An 18,503-nucleotide genomic window follows, 5' to 3' on the forward strand; every position below is an offset into this window, starting at 1 on the left:
ATTGCATGAAACTTATGCCAAGAATTTACTTAACGCGATTGTGACAAACAACCTTCACTACTTGTGAATATAAGTTCATAAAGATTAGGTGAAACTCCCTTATATCCTAGCGTCAGATTTATGCATGAAAATTAAGCGTGCACTCTCATCCAACACACATAAATCAGTTTTAATTCAAACGGATAAGTAAATAGAATTCACAACTTATGAACCACAACTGGATGTAATCAAATCATATTGCAAGTCTGAACATGGTTTCGAATTCCCCCTAGCTAAATAGGGGTTTAGCTACTCATAATTGCAACAAAATCAGAAAATAACAAAGTAGACATTGAAAGCAAGAACGAAGTACACCTAAAACGCTCCAAAGTTCAAGCTTGAAAACCCAAGGACCTTTGTTTTCACCACCTTGTTGCAGTACAAGTATCTAAGGATGTGTATGGATATATGGAAAGGTTACGAATGTATTTAGGTTGGATGGATGCCACGACAAGGGGAAGGGAATGTATGGAATTGTGTTTGATTTTTGGTTGGATGAGTGCCATGGCAAGGGAATGGAATTGTATGTGTTTGTGGGATGTGGGAATATATGGATGAATGTAAGGTCTTTTTAATGGATCCTAGTTATGGTGAAGGGTGGATGTATTTATAGGCTAGGGAGAGGAGTGTATGGAGTTGTAATGAGTGAATGTAATGGGTGTAGTGGGTGAGTGTTGTGGTAATGAGTGGATGTAATGGGTGTAGTGGATGTAATGGGTGTAGTGGATGGATGGTGTGGTAATGAGTGGATGTAATGGGTGTAGTGGGTGAGTGTTGTGGTAATGAGTGGATGTAGTGGTTGGTGAATGTGTTGGGTGAAATGAGTGGATGTAGTGGTAGGTGAATGGATGTGTTGGGTGAAATGAGTGTGCTAAAATGGTTATTTATAGAGAGAGGATGATGCACAAACTTCAAATTTCGTTCATTCCTTTTGCTCAAAGCATATGCTATCCATTCCATGCCCAAAAATGCTCCAAAATGCTCCAAAATGCACTTCTTTGCCACATTAACCCTTTGGACCTACAAACACACGAAAATAGCTTAAAATACTAAAATAACTACGAACTAACAACATAAATGCCAATAAACAAGCTAACTAAGTCGCATAAATATGCTCCTATCAAATTCCCCCACACTTAGCTTTTGCTAGTCCTCGAGCAAAACAAAACAAACAAAACAAAACAAAACAAAACACAACCTAGACCTTCCAACAATTGCCTCAGGGATTTTTAATGAAACATGACATGTTAAAAATCATCATTCCCACAGATTTTGGTCAACTTTACACTTGAGCACATACTTAATCATAGTCACCACTTACTAGTTCACAATTAACCAATTAAAACGATGTTTTGAATGTAGTAACATGCCTTAGAGAATTTGCTCAATTCCTTACAAGATACTCTCTATTTTCACACACACTTTCTGACTACACACCTTACACTAGTATATGTGAGAAGATTGATGTAAACACGAAAGACTAGGACTCACATATGTTATAACAAAGAAAGCAATTTTCTGGAGTTATTAAGCATGTTTAGATATGATCTCATGAATGGAATGCTACTACTTAGATGCGAGAACCAGTGACACCATATGCTCATACCAATTTCGAACTCCACAAATTGAAACACACAACACTCAAGATTGAAGTCAAGGGTTGTAACAGGGCTTGGGGGTAATGGCTAACAAAGAAAGGATAGGGATAACAAACGTTCTTAAAACGATAGCAAGCAAAGCAATGAAATAGACACTTAGAAATCACTTTAGAATGCAAAATCAACTTTTAATTTCAAAGGGAAGATTTATGCAACACTTAGGGTCAAATTCAATGTTTTGAACCCTTTCTTTAACAAACAACACTTTACAGCTCTTTTTCATACTTTTTTTTTTCAATTCTTTTTTTTTTCTTTTCTACCCGTGCCTTATTAAGGACTTTGGCACACACACACACACAAGAATCACTTTCCCCACACTTGCTTTACTATGCTTCAAGAATAAGGGTATGGATGGTCCTAAAACTAGGCTAGGTAAGGATAGTGTTGGTTAACAAAGAAAATAGGCTTAACAAGGCTCAATGGGGTTAAACTTAAACACATAATGAAATAGGGGCACGACAATTTGGCTTTGGTGGTCACTACATAACTTCATCTTGAATATGTGTTATGCAAATCAATAGCATGCTTTGAATGAAATAGGCATGAGTTCTAGCATTTGGAACTAAATGATGAAACGCCTTCTAGGTAGCAACCAGGCAAAGAAAAATGAGATCATGCAACGACTTCAAGCATGTTACAAAAACTGATTTTTCCTTTATGATTGCATGTGAATTCATAATTTATAACCACAACCAAGCATATATCAAAGAGTAAATCAAATTTTCATCCATGTTTATAACTCTCTTTAATAGTCATGTAATTAAAAACCAAATCCTCATCATTGTGTTGGAAGGTACCCTAAGACACAAACAAACACACAAAAACAACTCTTTTTGGGTTTTTCAAAATAATTTTTCAAATTTTTATGAGATTTTCGGATTTTTATGTCAAAACACACTAAAACACTCCAAAACAGCATTAAAACACTTAAAAACAGCAAGGAAGAACACTAGAAGTAATGGGTGACAAACTCCCACGAATTTCATGCAAAACAACTTGGTTACCCCCCCACACTTAAATCAAACATTGTCCTCAATGTTTCAGGCAAAAACTCACACAAAAACAAGCAAACAAATAAACAACGAATAAACATGACAAGTATGGCAAAGTAAAAACCAGACAGAGTAGAGTTTAAGAACGCAAATCTGGTTATGGAGAGATGATCTTGTTGATTTTCCACAGCTTTGATCTCGAACTGGTTTGGAATTCTGAGCAAGGAATATGAGAGTTCCATGGTTTCAAATCAGACTCTTTCTGCTGGGTTGATTTGATTATGCAGTCTGCATTCTTCTCTGCTTGTTTCTTCTGCACGGCAGGCAGACACTAGGTAGAGGTGATGGTCTGTTTCTTTTTTCAATCTTTCCAAGTGCCCACCATTTGCTTTCTTTCTCCTTGTCCATAGCTGAGGATGAATTAGCACATTGTCTCCACATGCTTCGAGGTATCATTTTCACTTCCCTTATCTGTTCCCCAGGCAGATATGGTAGACGAAGAAGAAGCATAAGATGTTGAAGATGAGTACTCGAGAGCAAGGGTAGGTAAGCAATCAGGAAGGGGTTCCAGGCAGTTGATTCCAGATCAGAAGATTGATACCAAGTGCTGGCTGATTGCTCTTTTTCTTCTTATCCCGCAGATGAAAACAACGACAAGGAGAATGACAGGGAGAAAGCATGATATGAGATACTCTTGCTTTCAACTTTCATGATATGAAATACTTTTGCTTTGGATGAGTTGTTTGCAGAGGTACCCCAAGGAATAAGGAACACTGAGTGACTCGAGAGGCTTCGTTAGGAAGGCATTCTCGGAGATGAAGAAAGGTTATGTATGTTTGCCTTGCAATGGAGGGTGAAGGTTGACATTTATAGGAATTAATAACCGGTACTATTCTTTCACTCTTGTCGGCAACCGTTGGATGATTTAACAGTAACTTCACGTGCTTTCTACTTCACAAGAAATCTTCGACAGATTGCCCGTAATTTCCGTAAGGCTGAGTGTGCATGTGACAGATGCTGACACGCTTGGAAAAGCAAGTGCCTCTTTGATATCTGGAATCGGCACTTTGACAAACTGCCCGTGATTTCCGCAAAGCTGAGTGTGCATGTGACAGATGCTGACACGTCTGGAAAAGCTGACACGTCTGGCAAAGTTGAGTGGGCATCTTCAAGTTCTGAGCTTCGTCGAGTGCAGAGGTTGCATGTGACAAGTACGGACAAATCTAGAAAAGAAGTTTGGCCCGTGGTTTCTGAGCAAGCCCAGCTTTTGAGAAAGCTAGCGCCTCTTCGATTTTTGAATTGGCCTATTCGATTTCTGAGCTCGCCTCTTCGATCTCTGAAATCCCGTTGAGTGCTGATTTTTATAGAGGCACGCAGTACGTTTTAAAGCATACTTGAATTTCTGCCTGTAAAAACCCCCTTCTTGCACTTCTAAGATCTTGACTTGTCCGACCTCTTCTTTCTTCAACACCTTTGAAAATGTCTGGCCCCTCCGACCATCACTTTGACTTGAACCTTGGTGAAGAGGCAGCCATGCCTTCTCCAGACAACATATGGCGCCCATCCTTCATATCCCCTACTAGTCCTCTTACCGTTGGGGATTCGGTAATGAAGAATGATATGACCGCTGCAGTGGTGGCCTGGAACCTTGTCACTCCCAAAGATAACAGACTACTTTCCAAACGGTTTGATGAGTTGGCTGTTAAGGATTCTCTAGCTCTCAGTGTGCAGTGTGCAGGTTCTGTGTCTAATATGGCCCAACACCTATTTGCTCGAACCCGTCAAGTTGAATCATTGGCGGCTGAAGTGATGAGTCTCAAACAGGATATTAGAGGGCTCAAGCATGAGAATAAACAGTTGCACAATCTCGCACATAACTATGCTACAAACATGAAGAGGAAGATTGACCAGATGCAGGAATTTGATAGTCAGATTTTACTTGATCATCAGAGGTTTGTGGGTTTGTTCCAACAACATTTGCCTTCGTCTTCTGGGGCTGTACCGCATAATGAAGCTCCAAATGATCAACCTCTAATGCCTCCTCCTTCTGGGGCTCCGCCAACTGCTTAGGCTCCGCCGACTACTGAGACTTCTCCTAAGCAGCCTTTGTGAAGGCTCTCTCTTGTATTTTTCTGCTTAATGTTCCTTTTTTTTAAATGAATGTAAAATACCTTGCATATCTGTCAATGTTTCAAAAATAAACCTACACCAAAAACAATTAAACAAGTAACAAATAAACATGACAATCATGGCAAAATAAAACTGCAGAAAATGGAAGGTTTTTAGGAACGCAAAACCAATCGTGGAGTTATTAAAAAATCTTCCTTATTTGAATACATGGGTTGCCTCCCAAGAAGTTCTTGCTTTAACGTCTTTCAGCCGGACGATACCTCTATTTAAGCTTGAACAGGGCCCACGGCATGGAGGGGTACATTCTCCATGACATGCTCCTCAAAAGCCTCATAATAGGGCTTCAAACGATGCCCATTCACCTTGAATTCTTGTTGTGTCTTCAAACTTTGTATTTGGACTGCACCATGAGGAAAAACATTAGTAATAACAAAAGGACCAATCCATTTGGAATGCAACTTACCCGGAAACAAACGAAGACGGGAATTGAAGAGTAGCACTTTCTGCCCTATAGAGAACGTCTTGCTACGAATCATCTTGTCATGGAATGCCTTCGTCTTCTCCTTGTAAATACGTGTATTCTCATAAGCTTCATTCCTAATTTCCTCAAGCTCATTCAATTGAAGCTTTCTATGAAGACCGGCGACATCAATGTCCATATTGAAAGTTTTGACGGCCCAATGTGCACGATGCTCTAACTCAATGGGAAGATGACATGGTTTCCCATAGATAAGCCGAAATGGTGACATCCTAATTGGTGTTTTATAGGCAGTACGATACGCCCACAGTGCATCAGCTAAGCGTAAGCTCCAATCCTTCCTTATTGGCCCAACAGTCTTCTCTAGAATATGTTTGATCTCTCGATTTGAAACCTCAGCTTGGCCATTTGTTTGAGGATGGTAAGGTGTAGAAACCTTATGGTTGACATTGTACTTCCACAATAACGCCTCAATGGTCCGATTGCAAAAATGAGACCCTCCATCACTTATGAGTACCCGTGGCATGCCAAACCTTGCAAATATGTTAGTTCTAATAAAATCTACAACCATTTTAGAATCATTAGTCTGGGTGACTTTTGCTTCCACCCATTTTGACACATAATCAACTGCAAGCAAAATATACATGAAACTATTCGAGGAAGGAAAGGGACCCATAAAATCAATACCCTAAACATAAAAAATTTCAACATTAAGGATGGAAACCGGCGGCATTTGATCCCTTGCACTTATATTTCCTGTTCTTTGGCATTTATCACATGTTAAGCAAAAAGTTCTAGCATCCTTAAAGATACTAGGCCAATAAAACCCACATTGTAACACCTTAAGTGCTGTTCTTTGTGTGCCAAAGTGACCACCATATGCATATGAATGACAAAAGCTTAAAATGGAATGAAACTCAGAATCATGCACACATCGATGGACAATTTGATCAGGGCAATATTTCCACAAATATGGATCATCCCATACATAAAACCGTGCATCATTTATAAGCTTATCACGTTGGTGTCTAGTGAGAGTGCTTGGAATTCGTTTAGACACCAAAAAGTTGACCAAATCAGCATACCAGGGTTCACTTACCTTAATGGACATCAATTGTTCATTAGGAAACGTTTCAGCAATGGGTAGGGAATCCTCATTATGCATCATACGGCTTAGGTGGTCAGCCACCATGTTTTCACTTCCCTTTTTATCTCGAATCTCAATGTCGAACTCTTGAAGAAGCAATATCCATCGAATTAAACTTTGGCTTGGCCTCCTTCTTGCTAAGCAAATATTTTAAAGCTGTATGATCAGTGAAAACAATTACTTTAGTACCAATTAAATATGATCGAAATTTATCTAAAGCAAAGACAACGGCAAGAAGTTATTTTTCTGTTGTGGAATAGTTTATTGGGCATCATTCAACGTCCGTGAAGCATAGTAAATGACATGCGGCCTCTTATCCTTCCTTTGTCCTAAAACAGCCCCTAAAGCATAATCGGATGCGTCACACATGAGCTCAAAATGAAGGCTCCAATCCGGTGGAACAATAATAGGAGCCGTGGTCAGTAACTCCTTGAGTTATTTGAAGGATGCCGTGCACTCCTTATTGAAGTCAAACGCCACATCTTTTTTAAGGAGATGGCAAAGAGGTTGGGAAACCTTTGAGAAATCTTTGATAAATCTTCGATAGAAACCTGCATGTCCAAGAAAAGAACGAACCTCTCTAACCGAAGTAGGAGAGGGTAAGTGACGTACAAGATCGATCTTTGATTTATCAACCTCCATTCCTTTTTCAGAGATGATATGTCCTAAAACTATGCCTTGTTTAACCATGAAATGACATTTTTCCCAATTGAGAACAAGGTTAGTTTCAACACATCGTTTTAAGATCAAACTGAGATTATGCAAACAACCATCAAATGAATCACCAAAAACGCTGAAATCATCCATAAAAACTTCAATAATTTTCTCAATATAATCAGAAAATATGTTCATCATGCATTTTTGAAATGTGGCAGGTGCATTACATAAACCAAATGGCATGCGACGATAAGCAAATGTACCAAAGGGGCATGTGAAAGTGGTTTTTTCTTGGTCCTCGGGTGCTATGACAATTTGATTATAACCAGAATAACCATCAAGAAAACAATAGAAAGCATAACCCGCTAACCTCTCAAGCATTTAATCAATGAATGGCAAAAGGAAGTGGTCCTTCCTAGTGGTGGCGTTGAGCTTCCTGTAATCGATACACACCCTCTAACCTATTTGGATTCGAGTAGGTACAAGCTCATTTTCGGCATTTGTCACCACAGTTACTCCGGATTTCTTTGGAACACATTGAACGGGCAAAACCCAACGACTATCGAAAATAGGATAGATCACTCCACAATCTAAAAGCTTGATTATTTCCTTCTTGACAACTTCCATCATCGGAGGGTTGAGTCAGCGTTGAGCCTCTCAAGATGTTTTAGACCCCTCCTCCAAAAGTATGCGATGCATGCAAGTGGTGGGACTAATTCCTTTTATGTCGGCCAATGTCCACCCAATTGCTGTACTCCCTTAGCACCCTTACCAACTTGTCCTCCTCTTTTGCCGTGAGTGTACTTGAGATGATGACGGGCAATGTCTCATCATCGCCCAAGAAAAAGTACTTTAAATGGCTTGGCAATGGCTTAAGTTCAAGTGTAAGTGGCTGCACAACTGAGGGAAGTAACTTATTAGCCGAAACTGAAATGGAAATTGGGTCCAAAAACTTACCAGATTGTAATGGCAATGATTCGAGGGCAGCCACCATCTCAATCATGTCTTCATTAGGGGGTACGGCAAGGGAAAAATCATTCATGCTGTGGGGGTGCATGGTTAATGCTTCATTGTTTTGAATGTCCATTCCTCGTGCAATGACCAATTCAAGTGCATCGTCATTCAATTGTTCAAAATGGTCCTACGCCAAAGAAGCAAATACATCAATAGAAAAACATGAGCGATCCTCACTAGGATACTTGATAGAATCAGAAAGATTGAAATTGATAACTTCCCCATCAAATTCCATCGTCAAAGTTCCATTAAACACATCAATCTTAGTACGGGCAGTTTTCATGAATGGTCATCCAAGGAGGATGGGCAATGTAGCGGAATGGTCCGACTCGTCCATTTCAAGCACGTAGAAATCCGCCAGAAAGATTAAGTGATTGACCTGCACTAAAACATCTTCCAAAACTCCTTTTGGATAGGCATTAAATCGATCGGCCAATTGTATAATCACACCATCATTTTTCAATTCGCCTAAGTGCATAGATGCATAGATTGAATAAGGCATGACATTTATAGATGCACCTAAGTCTAACATGGCAGATTCAAAACGAGTATTACCAATTACACAAGGAATGGTAAAACTACCCGGATCCTTGCATTTAGTGGGCAGTTTACGTTGTAAAACAACTGAGACATTTTCACTTACCTTGACAACCTCCTTGCTCGAAATTCTCTTCCTAGTTGTGCAGAGTTCTTTTAAAAACTTGGCATACCTTGGAACTGGCTTAATTGCATCCAAAAGTGGTATATTGACTTGAACTTTTCTAAACGTTTCCAAAATATCCTTTTCAGCCTCATCTTTCTTTGATTGCATAAACCTACGAGGAAAGGGTACATTTGGAGGAACAACGTTAAAATTGATCAAAATTGGAACTTCCTTACCTTTGTTGGCCGAATTGGATGGTTTAGGAGCATTTGGGGCCTGTGGCAAAGGTGTTTCCACCCTTGTTGTGGGGGTGCTTTGCTTCTCTTCTTCAATTATCAACTCTTCAACCTTATTGGAACGTGATTTGGAAGGTTGGGGATCAAATCCAACTTGTTTTTCACTTCGTAAACTCATGGCTTTGGCAGATTTGAATCCTCCATTCGGGTTGACAACGGTTGAACTAGGCAACTTACCTTGCTCTCTGAATTATCCTACAAACTCCGCAATCTGCCCAATTTGCTTCTCCATTTGGTCCACCCTTTTGTCTTGGTTTTGCATTGCTTTGGCTTGATTTTCTTGCCCCTGAGACAAATTGGTGAGTAACTTAAGAAGTGTGTCATTATCTAAAGATGTACCTGAGGTGTTTTGGGCAGGTTGTTGTGGGGCTTGTGTTGGTGCGTATTGCTTGGTATAGAAGCCCGGAGGTTGCTGCCTAAAGCCTTCTTGTTGTTGGGGTTGCTGGGGCTCCACTTGAAATTTGGATGGTTTCTCCAACCTGGATTGTACGTATTAGAATATGGATCGTTCCTTGGCTGGTTTTGACCTTGAAATCCAATTGCATTGGCGCTTTCCCATCCACCATTTTCAATCAATTGAGGGCACTTTTCAGAGACATGTCCTTGGATAGAACACACACCACATACACTTGGTTCTTTCATCCTCATTCCTTCGGCCATCTAAGACACAATGGAAGTAAGATTAGCTAATTACGATTGAATGTCGAATGTGGAACTTACCTTATTCACTTGCTGCAGTGGGGTGTCCTTTTGCCCAATGCCTTCATATTGTTATGCATTCAATGTACGATTTGCGATTAGTGTCTTGGCAGCCATAGGTGTTTTGTCCACCAAAGCTCCTTCCACCGAGGCATCTAGCATTTGGCGTTCAATTGGTAGAAGCCCTTCATAGAAATATTGAAGAAGAAGCTCCTCCTTCATCTGGTGCTGTGGACATGAAGCAACAAGGGTTTTAAAACGCTCATAGTAAGTGGGAAATGATTCACCTTGGTTTTGCTAAATGCCACTAATCCTTTTACGTAGTAGAATGACTCGAGAAGTTGGGAAAAACTTCTCTAAAAATGCCCATTTCATACTCTCCCATGATGTGATAGTTCTGGGGGCTAGCTCATACAACCAATCTTTAGCATTTTCTAAGAGAGAAAAGGGAAAAGCCTTCATCTTAAAAATGCTCCCATCAACATTCACAGGAGTCATACTCGAGCAAACAACCTCAAACTCCTTCAAGTGTTTATTAGGATCTTCCATGGACATCCCGTGGAACTCAGGAATGTGATGCAACAAACTTGATTTCAATTCGAACTCATCCGTCTTCCCTAGGGCATCCATGGGGTATTGGATAGATAGGGGAGCGGCATTGTCCAATCCCGAAGCGGAAAGCTCCTTGATTGTTCGATTGTCCGCTGCCATGTTGGGATCTTCCTCTACAACCTGTGCCGTGGGCTCCTCTTCTTCTTCAAGTGGATGTTCTTCAAATTCAGGTTCAGGAATAGGTGGGTTACAATCTTGCTGATTCCTATTCCTTCTCAAAGTCCTCTCAAAATCGTCGTCAAAGTCCAAGATATACTCACGAACCGGATGAGAAGTCTGAGTCATAAACTAGTACCTAAGACAAGAAAACAAACAACGTCAGTAACTAACATAAAAGCACACGAAAATAAACAAAAAGAAATAACAAGGGATTAGCAAAGTTGCTAATCCCCAGCAACGGCGCCAAAAATTTGATGCTAAAATTAACTTAACACACAAATTAAACCTTCTTGTATCAATTGTAGTAAAGAATGTAAGTAGGGATCGTTCTAAACCGGGGATTAGGAGGGCTTGCTAATAACCTCTAAACTGACTTTGATAACATATAAACAAAGTTAAAAATACTAAACTAGACTCAAAGAACTCAAAACCAACTCAAAAGACTCAAAACAAGCTAAAAACGCTCAAATCTGCCTAAAAACACAAACTGGGCAGATTTGGACTCTAAACGCACTTTTGGACGAATTTTGGTTTTAAATTGGTTCGAAACACTTAAAAACACAAACTAAATCAGTTTCTAACTAATATGACTCAACAAGGTAAAGGGGGTTTTGGTTTTGACGAATTTGAAAACAAAACAAGTAAATTAAAGAACTAATGAAATATGCACGAATTTGAGTAAATTGAATGGATGGAAGGCTAGCTAGGAGGTTCTTCTCCACACATGGCACATTTGCAAACAAAACGATTTCCAGTTGCTTTTCAATAAACTACTGATTCTCAACGCCCCAGATTAACTGTGAATTGCACTAATTAACCCTCAGATTTTCCTAATTTCATTGAATTGAATGATTGCATACAACAACCCAAAGCATTCCCCACAAGTTCCCTACATGAATCGCATAATAGAGATACGAGCAAAGATCATTAAGTTCTATGAAAATCATAAGCATTGACGAGGCACTTGTAACTATGAATTGCATGAAACTTATGCCAAGAATTTACTTAACGTGATTGTGACAAGCAACCTTCACTACTTGTGAATATAAGTTCATAACGATTAGGTGAAACTCTCTTATATCCTAGCATCAGATTTATGCATGAAAATTAAACGTGCACTCTCAACCAACACACATAAATCAGTTTTAATTCAAACGGATAAGTAAACAAAATTCACAACTTATGAACCACAACTGGATGTAATCAAATCATATTGCAAGTATGAACATGGTTTCGAATTCCCCCTAGCTAAATAGGGGTTTAGCTACTCATAATTGCAACAAAATCAGAAAATAACAAAGTAGACATTGAAAGCAAGAACGAAGTACACCTAAAACGCTCCAAAGTTCAAGCTTGAAACGCAAAGGACCTTTGTTTTCACCACCTTGTTGCAGCACAAGTATCTAAGGATGTGTATGGATATATGGAAAGGTTATGAATGTATTTAGGTTGGATGGATGCCACGACAAGGGGAAGGGAATGTATGGAATTGTGTTGGATTTTTGGTTGGATGAGTGCCACGGCAAGGGAATGGAATTGTATGTGTTTGTGGGATGTGGGAATATATGGATGAATGTAAGGTCTTTTTAATGGATCCTAGTTATGGTGAAGGGTGGATGTATTTATAGGCTAGGGAGAGGAGTGTATGGAGTTGTAATGAGTGGATGTAATGGGTGTAGTGGGTAAGTGTTGTGGTAATGAATGGATGTAATGGGTGTAGTGGGTGAGTGTTGTGGTAATGAGTGGATGGTGAGTGTTGTGGTAATGAGTGGATGTAATGGGTGTAGTGGATGGATGTTGTGGTAATGAGTGGATGTAATTGGTGTAGTGGGTGAGTGTTGTGGTAATGAGTGGATGTAGTGGTAGGTGCATGTGTTGGGTAAAATGAGTGGATGTAGTGGTAGGTGAATGTATTGGGTGGTTGTAATGAGTGGATGTGTTGGGTGAAATGAGTGGATGTAGTGGTAGGTGAATGGATGTGTTGGGTGAAATGAGTGTGCTAAAATGGTTATTTATAGGGAGAGGATGATGCACAAACTTCAAATTTCGTCCATTCCTTTTGCTCCAAGCATATGCTATCCATTCCATGCCAAAAAATGCTCCAAAATGCTCCAAAATGCTCTAAAATGCACTTCTTTGCCACATTAACCCTTTGGACCTACAAACACACGAAAATAACTTAAAATACTAAAATAACTACGAACAAACAACATAAATGCCAAGAAACAAGCTAACTAAGTCGCATAAATATGCTTCTATCAGTTGCTAGAAATAATGGCAATCATTCACCATCTTATGGAGATTCTACCAAAACTAGAGATTCTTCCAATGGTTCTTCATATGGGGGTTCTTCTGGGTTCAAATCGAATTATAGTAAGAACAAAAACAAGGGTAAATTTCAGCATAACTCCTACTCTCATTCTGGAGGTTTCAGGAATACATATGGGAATTACAATGCGAGTCCAGCTCCTGGAATTCTTGGTTCTTCTCCACCATTGCAACAGGGATTTTCCACTACCTCATGTCAGATTTGTGGCAAGTTTGGTCATTTAGCTCCTATCTGCAGATTTCGAAATCCTGATAATGCAATTTCTGAAAGCTGTCAAATCTGTGGGAAGAAGAATCATAGTGCCAAATACTATCACTTCAGGAATTCTACTATGTCCTCTCAAGCTCCGACAGCTATGCATGCTTCGACATCTCAATCTCATGAACCAAGTGCCCCTTCTCAGCAACTGTGGCTTACTGATTCCAGAGCTTCTTCCCATATGACTGCAGATTTGACTAATTTGTCATTGGCTTCCTCGTACCCTACTAATGACACCATTCAGACTGCGAGTGGTGCAGGTTTATCGATTTCTCATATTGGTTCTTCTACTCTTGACACTTCCTTCAAACCGTTGCAACTAAATTCAGTTCTTTATGTTCCTCGTTTATCTCAGAATCTTTTATCTGTGCATAGACTTTGTTTGGACAACAATTGTTGGCTAATATATGATGCATTCTCTTTGTGGATCCAGGACAAAGCCACAAGGATGATTCTCTTTCAAGGCAAATGCAGTAATGGATTGTACCCTATCCCAATTTTTGCTAAGAAGAAGGTTATCACTCATTCGGCTCCCACTGCTTATCTTGGACATCGTGTATCTTCTAGTCTCTGTCATAATAGGCTAGGTCACCCTTCCAATTCTGTGGTGCCTTTGATGTTAAAGAAATGTAATGTGTCTGTTTTACCTGATTCACTGTCTGTGATGTGTCATACTTGTCTGAAAGGTAAATTCTGTAAACTACCATTTGTCAACTCTGTGTCTAAGTCCATTCATCAATTTCAAGTCATTCATAGTGATGTTTGGGGTCCATCTCCTTGTAATTCAATAGATGGTTTTAGGTATTATGTGACATTCATTGATGAATGCACAAGACATTGTTAGTTGTTTCCTCTTATCAATAAAAGTGATGTTTTCGCTACTTTTGTTGGTTTTTCCAATTATGTGTCCAATCATTTTGCCACTTCTATCAAAATATTACAGAGTGATGGTGGGGGTGAATATCTTAGTAAATCATTTCAACAATTTTTACTGGACAAGGGGATTAAACATCAATTGTCTTGCCCTTATTAAACATCAATTGTCTTGCCCTTATACACCTGAGCAAAATGGTTTGGCCGAAAGGAAGCATCAGCATATCATTGAAACAGCTATAACTCTTTTGCAAACTACTTCTCTACCACCAATGTTCTGGTCTTTTGCGTGCCAAACTGCTGTGTATCTTATAAATCGAATGCCTTCACCTATTCTTCAAAATCAATCTTCATTTGAATTGTTATTTAGTGATGTTCCAGATATACATCATCTCAAAGTTTTTGGTTGTTCAATATTTCCTTTACTAAAACCATATAACAGTACCAAATTGCAACCTAAGACATCCAAATGTATCTTTCTTGGTTATGCTTCCAAATACAAGGGTTTCATTTGTTATGATGTTTGTTCTACCAAGTTTTATATTTCCAGACATGTATTTTTTGATGAGTTTGAACTTCCATACCCTTCTCTCTCTGCTAAATGTTCTATTAACCTACATTCTACTCCTAATTTTGTTGTTCTTCCATCATCTTCTTCCATATTAGTTAATCGTGACAATCATATCGTGTCTATGTCATCTACCTTGTCTGATACTATGTCATCCCAATCTACTCAACACAGTGGTACTTCTAGTTCATTACAATCTATTACTGCATCCACAGATCAACAATCCTCTTCTGTACTCCCTGTGGTTCCTGAGATTTCAATAGGGGTATGTTCTGAGCCTTCTCATATGTTGCCTTCTCATGAGTTCACTTCTGCAACTCCGAGTACTACTGTAATTGAACTGCAACATGAGTTTCAACCTGATAGTTTGCAGATTATTCTTCCAATTCCTCCTATGAATACTCACTCTATGCAAACACGAGCTAAGAGTGGTATTTCGAAAAGAAGGCTTTTCTTTCAGTAGTTCAAGAAAGTGACAAAGTTGATATTTCACAAGTTGAACCTGCCACTTACAAGTTTGATCTTAAGTCTCCAGTGTGGTTATCTGCTATGGAAGAAGAGTTGCAGGCTTTTCACACTCAACACACTTGGTCTTTAGTTCCACTGCCTCATAATAAAAATTTGGTAGGGATTAAGTGGGTGTTTAAGATCAAAAAACATGCTGATGGTTCTATTTCCCGATATAAAGCCCGCCTTGTTGCCAAAGGGTTTAATCAAGAAAATGGTACCAATTATGGAGAAACTTTTAGCCCGGTTGTTAAACCAACAACTGTGAGGTTGGTTTTGGCATTAGCAGCTAATTTTGGATGACCAGTATGACAACTTGATGTCAAGAATGCCTTTCTTCATGGCATTCTTCAGGAAGAGGTGTATATGACACAACCACCCGAGTTTAGTGATCCTCACTATCCTGCACATGTTTGCCGACTACACAAGTCCTTATATGGGTTAAAACAAGCCTAAGGGCATGGAATGACATGTTTACCTCATTTCTTCCTTTTCTGGGATTCCTTTCAACATATTCTGATCCCTCATTGTTTGTTAAACATGTTGGCAAGTCTGTGGTTATCCTACTCCTTTATGTTGATGATATCCTCATCACAGGTAGTGATTCAGCTGGTATTGATATCACTATTGGGGCTTTGACCAAAGAATTTGATATTAAAGATCTTGGTTCTCTTCATTATTTTCTTGGGACTCAAATCACACAGACTTCTAGTGGGATGTTTCTGTCTCAATCCAAATATGTGGCAGATTTGTTGGGAAAAACAGATATGGTTCATTCTAAACCGTGCACTACTCCTTGCTTACCGTATAACAGATTGGTAAAAGATGATGGACATCCTTTCAATAATCCATCTTTATATAGAAGCATTGTAGGTGCTCTTCAATACCTGACTTTTACCAGACCTGATATCGCATTCTCTGTTCATCAAGTCTGTCAATTTATGCATTGCCCTATGGAATCACACTATGCTGCTGTGAAACGAATTCTCCGGTATTTGCAAGGTACTATTGATTTTGGCATTCAGTTTAGCAAAGGGGATTTGGATCTTCATGCTTTTAGTGATGCAGACTGGGCGAGTGACCCAAATGACCGTAGATCTACAACAGGTTTGGTTGTGTATATCGAACCAAATCCTATTTCTTGGTCATCCAAGAAACAAAACACAGTCTTTAGATCATCTACAGAGGCTGAATATCGAGCACTCTCAAGTACTTCTGCCAAAATCGATTGGATCACACAATTACTTCAGTTTATGCAGATTGAGGTTTCTGGTCCAACAACTTTGTTCTGTGACAATCTTTCTACCATTGCTCTTGCTTACAATCCTGTCATGCATCAGCGAACTAAACATATTGAAGTCGATGTCCACTTCATCCGAGAGAGAGTTGCCAAGAAGCTACTGCAAGTGCAATTCGTTTCATCAAATGACCAATTTGCCGATATTCTTACATAGGGACTCTCTACTCCTTTGTTTCACACACATTGCTACAATCTCAGAGTTGGCAAGCCTCACTCTGAGATTGAGGGAGGATGTTAGATATAGTGTGTAAGGTAGTTAAGTTGGTTAGCATATCATGAACTTTGATTGTGACAAGTGTCAACATCTTGTGACCTTTATCTTAGCTTAGTAGTTAAGCTAAGATAGTTAGACATATATACATTTGTGTAAGTGTAATATGATATATTCAAGAAAATACAATACAAACAAATACTTTCTCTCTCTAAACAACCTTTCTTATCCTTTGAGATAGTTCTTGTTGGAATATGATTATGATAACATGGTTTTCACAATATGTGTAATCATGTGTGAAGGTACACCATAACATTGGTGTACTGATATACATATGATTGTAGTGAAATAAGTTAATTAATTAATAAAGGAAATAATATAATTAATTAATTAATTAATTAAAGGATATGAACAGTTATATTCCAACCTGAGAAGTTATAACTTCTCCTGAAGAACACAACTTCTCCAGAAAGGTTACTTGCATATCTATATATTTGTAAATCCCTTTCTGCCAGAAAGTACATTCAATTCTATATTCACTCTGTTCATATCCTTCACTCCGTATTGTGATCGATAGTCCAACGACATCCGTTTCCGATCCTGTTAATAAACAATTTCTATCAGTGGTATCAGAGCCAGGTTTTCATGAATCAAGATAGTTTGCCCAGTTTTCATCCGAGGACGTCTCGAACAAAACCTGAGACTTCCTCTCCGTCAAGTAACGAATCCAACAACGTTTTTTCTAAGTTTCAACTTGAGAAGCATTTAGGGAAGAGGACGTTGGTGACCAAGGAGAATGTTGAACCGAATTTGATTGAAAGTTCGAAATCGTCATCGGAGTATTTTCCTGTAGAATCCAAAACTCACAAAAATACCCAATCATTCGAAATCCCATCCTACAACCCGTTTGAACCTAGGCCTGAATTAACCCAACAATTTGAACCTTATTCCCCTACACCATTACTTTCGACAGAGAACAAAATTCTTTCTGAAATTGAACCATTTCATCATACAAATTCATCCAACAATTATCAGAATTCAGAAAGGTTTTACAGTCCCATTAGGCCCTCAGACAATCCATTTCATTCGGGATTTTTGCCTGCAAAAATCGAATCTACACAAGAATTTGAAACTACAAATGCAAATCCCCTTCCTAGATTTTGGTCACCAAGTCCAAGGGATTTACCTGCACCTTTAAGTCTGATTCGAAGTCGTCCTCTGCCTCCACCGTGGACTCGCCGGCGTGGTCGTAATCTTCCACCGTGGTCACGTCTTCCAGCCGCAGTCTCGTCCTCTTGCGGTAATACACAACACCGTCGACACCGATATCCTCCAAGAAAAATAATCTCTGCTGTTCGAGATTATCCGCCGGGTTGCGGAACGAAGAAGAAAGAAGAAACTGGTTTTTCCCAGAGAAAGTGTTTTTGGAAATAAAGAAGAAGAAGACTACTTTAAAAATAAAAAAGAATTTGTTTTTGGGGAGAAAGTGGTTTTTCCCAGAGAAAGTGGTTTTTCGCAGGCTAAAGTCAAAAACATTTTTGATTCATTGCACTTTGACAGTGCATGTGCAAAAGCATCACGTGTGGACAAGACAAAAGCCAACATTTGTTTTGGTTCAATGCACTCTGACAGTGCATGTGAAAAATCAGGGGTTTCACGTGGAAAAGCAACCAAAGATAGCAGATTTTTTGGTTCTACACAAAGTCAAATCGACAGAAACTTTGAAGTGGGCTCCTCCTCCAGGAAAAATTCTGGACAGCTGCAATTGGAGCCATTTCCTACTCATTTGGGTGTTACGATTGAACCAAATTCAGGTTTTATTAATCCCGTTTACCCTAAGAATTTCATTCATAGAGTTGATTTGTGGAATAATTTGAATAATAGTGACAAAGATCACAAGTGGAAGCAGGGATTTAATTTTCGGAATTCTAGA

General features: G+C 39.1%; 1 long non-coding RNA gene across 3 annotated transcripts; it reads right to left on the reverse strand.

Moving 5' to 3' along the window:
* Positions 1-204: 204 nt before the first annotated feature.
* LOC139197359 (uncharacterized) lies at positions 205-18,196 on the reverse strand. 3 transcript variants are annotated; one of them, XR_011582693.1, is made up of 4 exons: positions 17,757-18,196; positions 11,855-12,682; positions 5,080-10,660; positions 205-1,059 (listed from the first exon to the last, which is right to left on the reverse strand). It is a non-coding gene; the product is annotated as an uncharacterized lncRNA (long non-coding RNA). The 3 variants fall into 3 exon arrangements; XR_011582694.1 differs by having other exon boundaries at positions 6,397-10,660; positions 17,757-18,182; XR_011582695.1 differs by having other exon boundaries at positions 7,472-10,660; positions 17,757-18,163.
* Positions 18,197-18,503: the final 307 nt, after the last annotated feature.

Source organism: Malus domestica, chromosome 07 (assembly GCF_042453785.1).
Source record: "Malus domestica chromosome 07, GDT2T_hap1".
NCBI classification, from domain to species: Eukaryota; Viridiplantae; Streptophyta; class Magnoliopsida; order Rosales; family Rosaceae; genus Malus; species Malus domestica.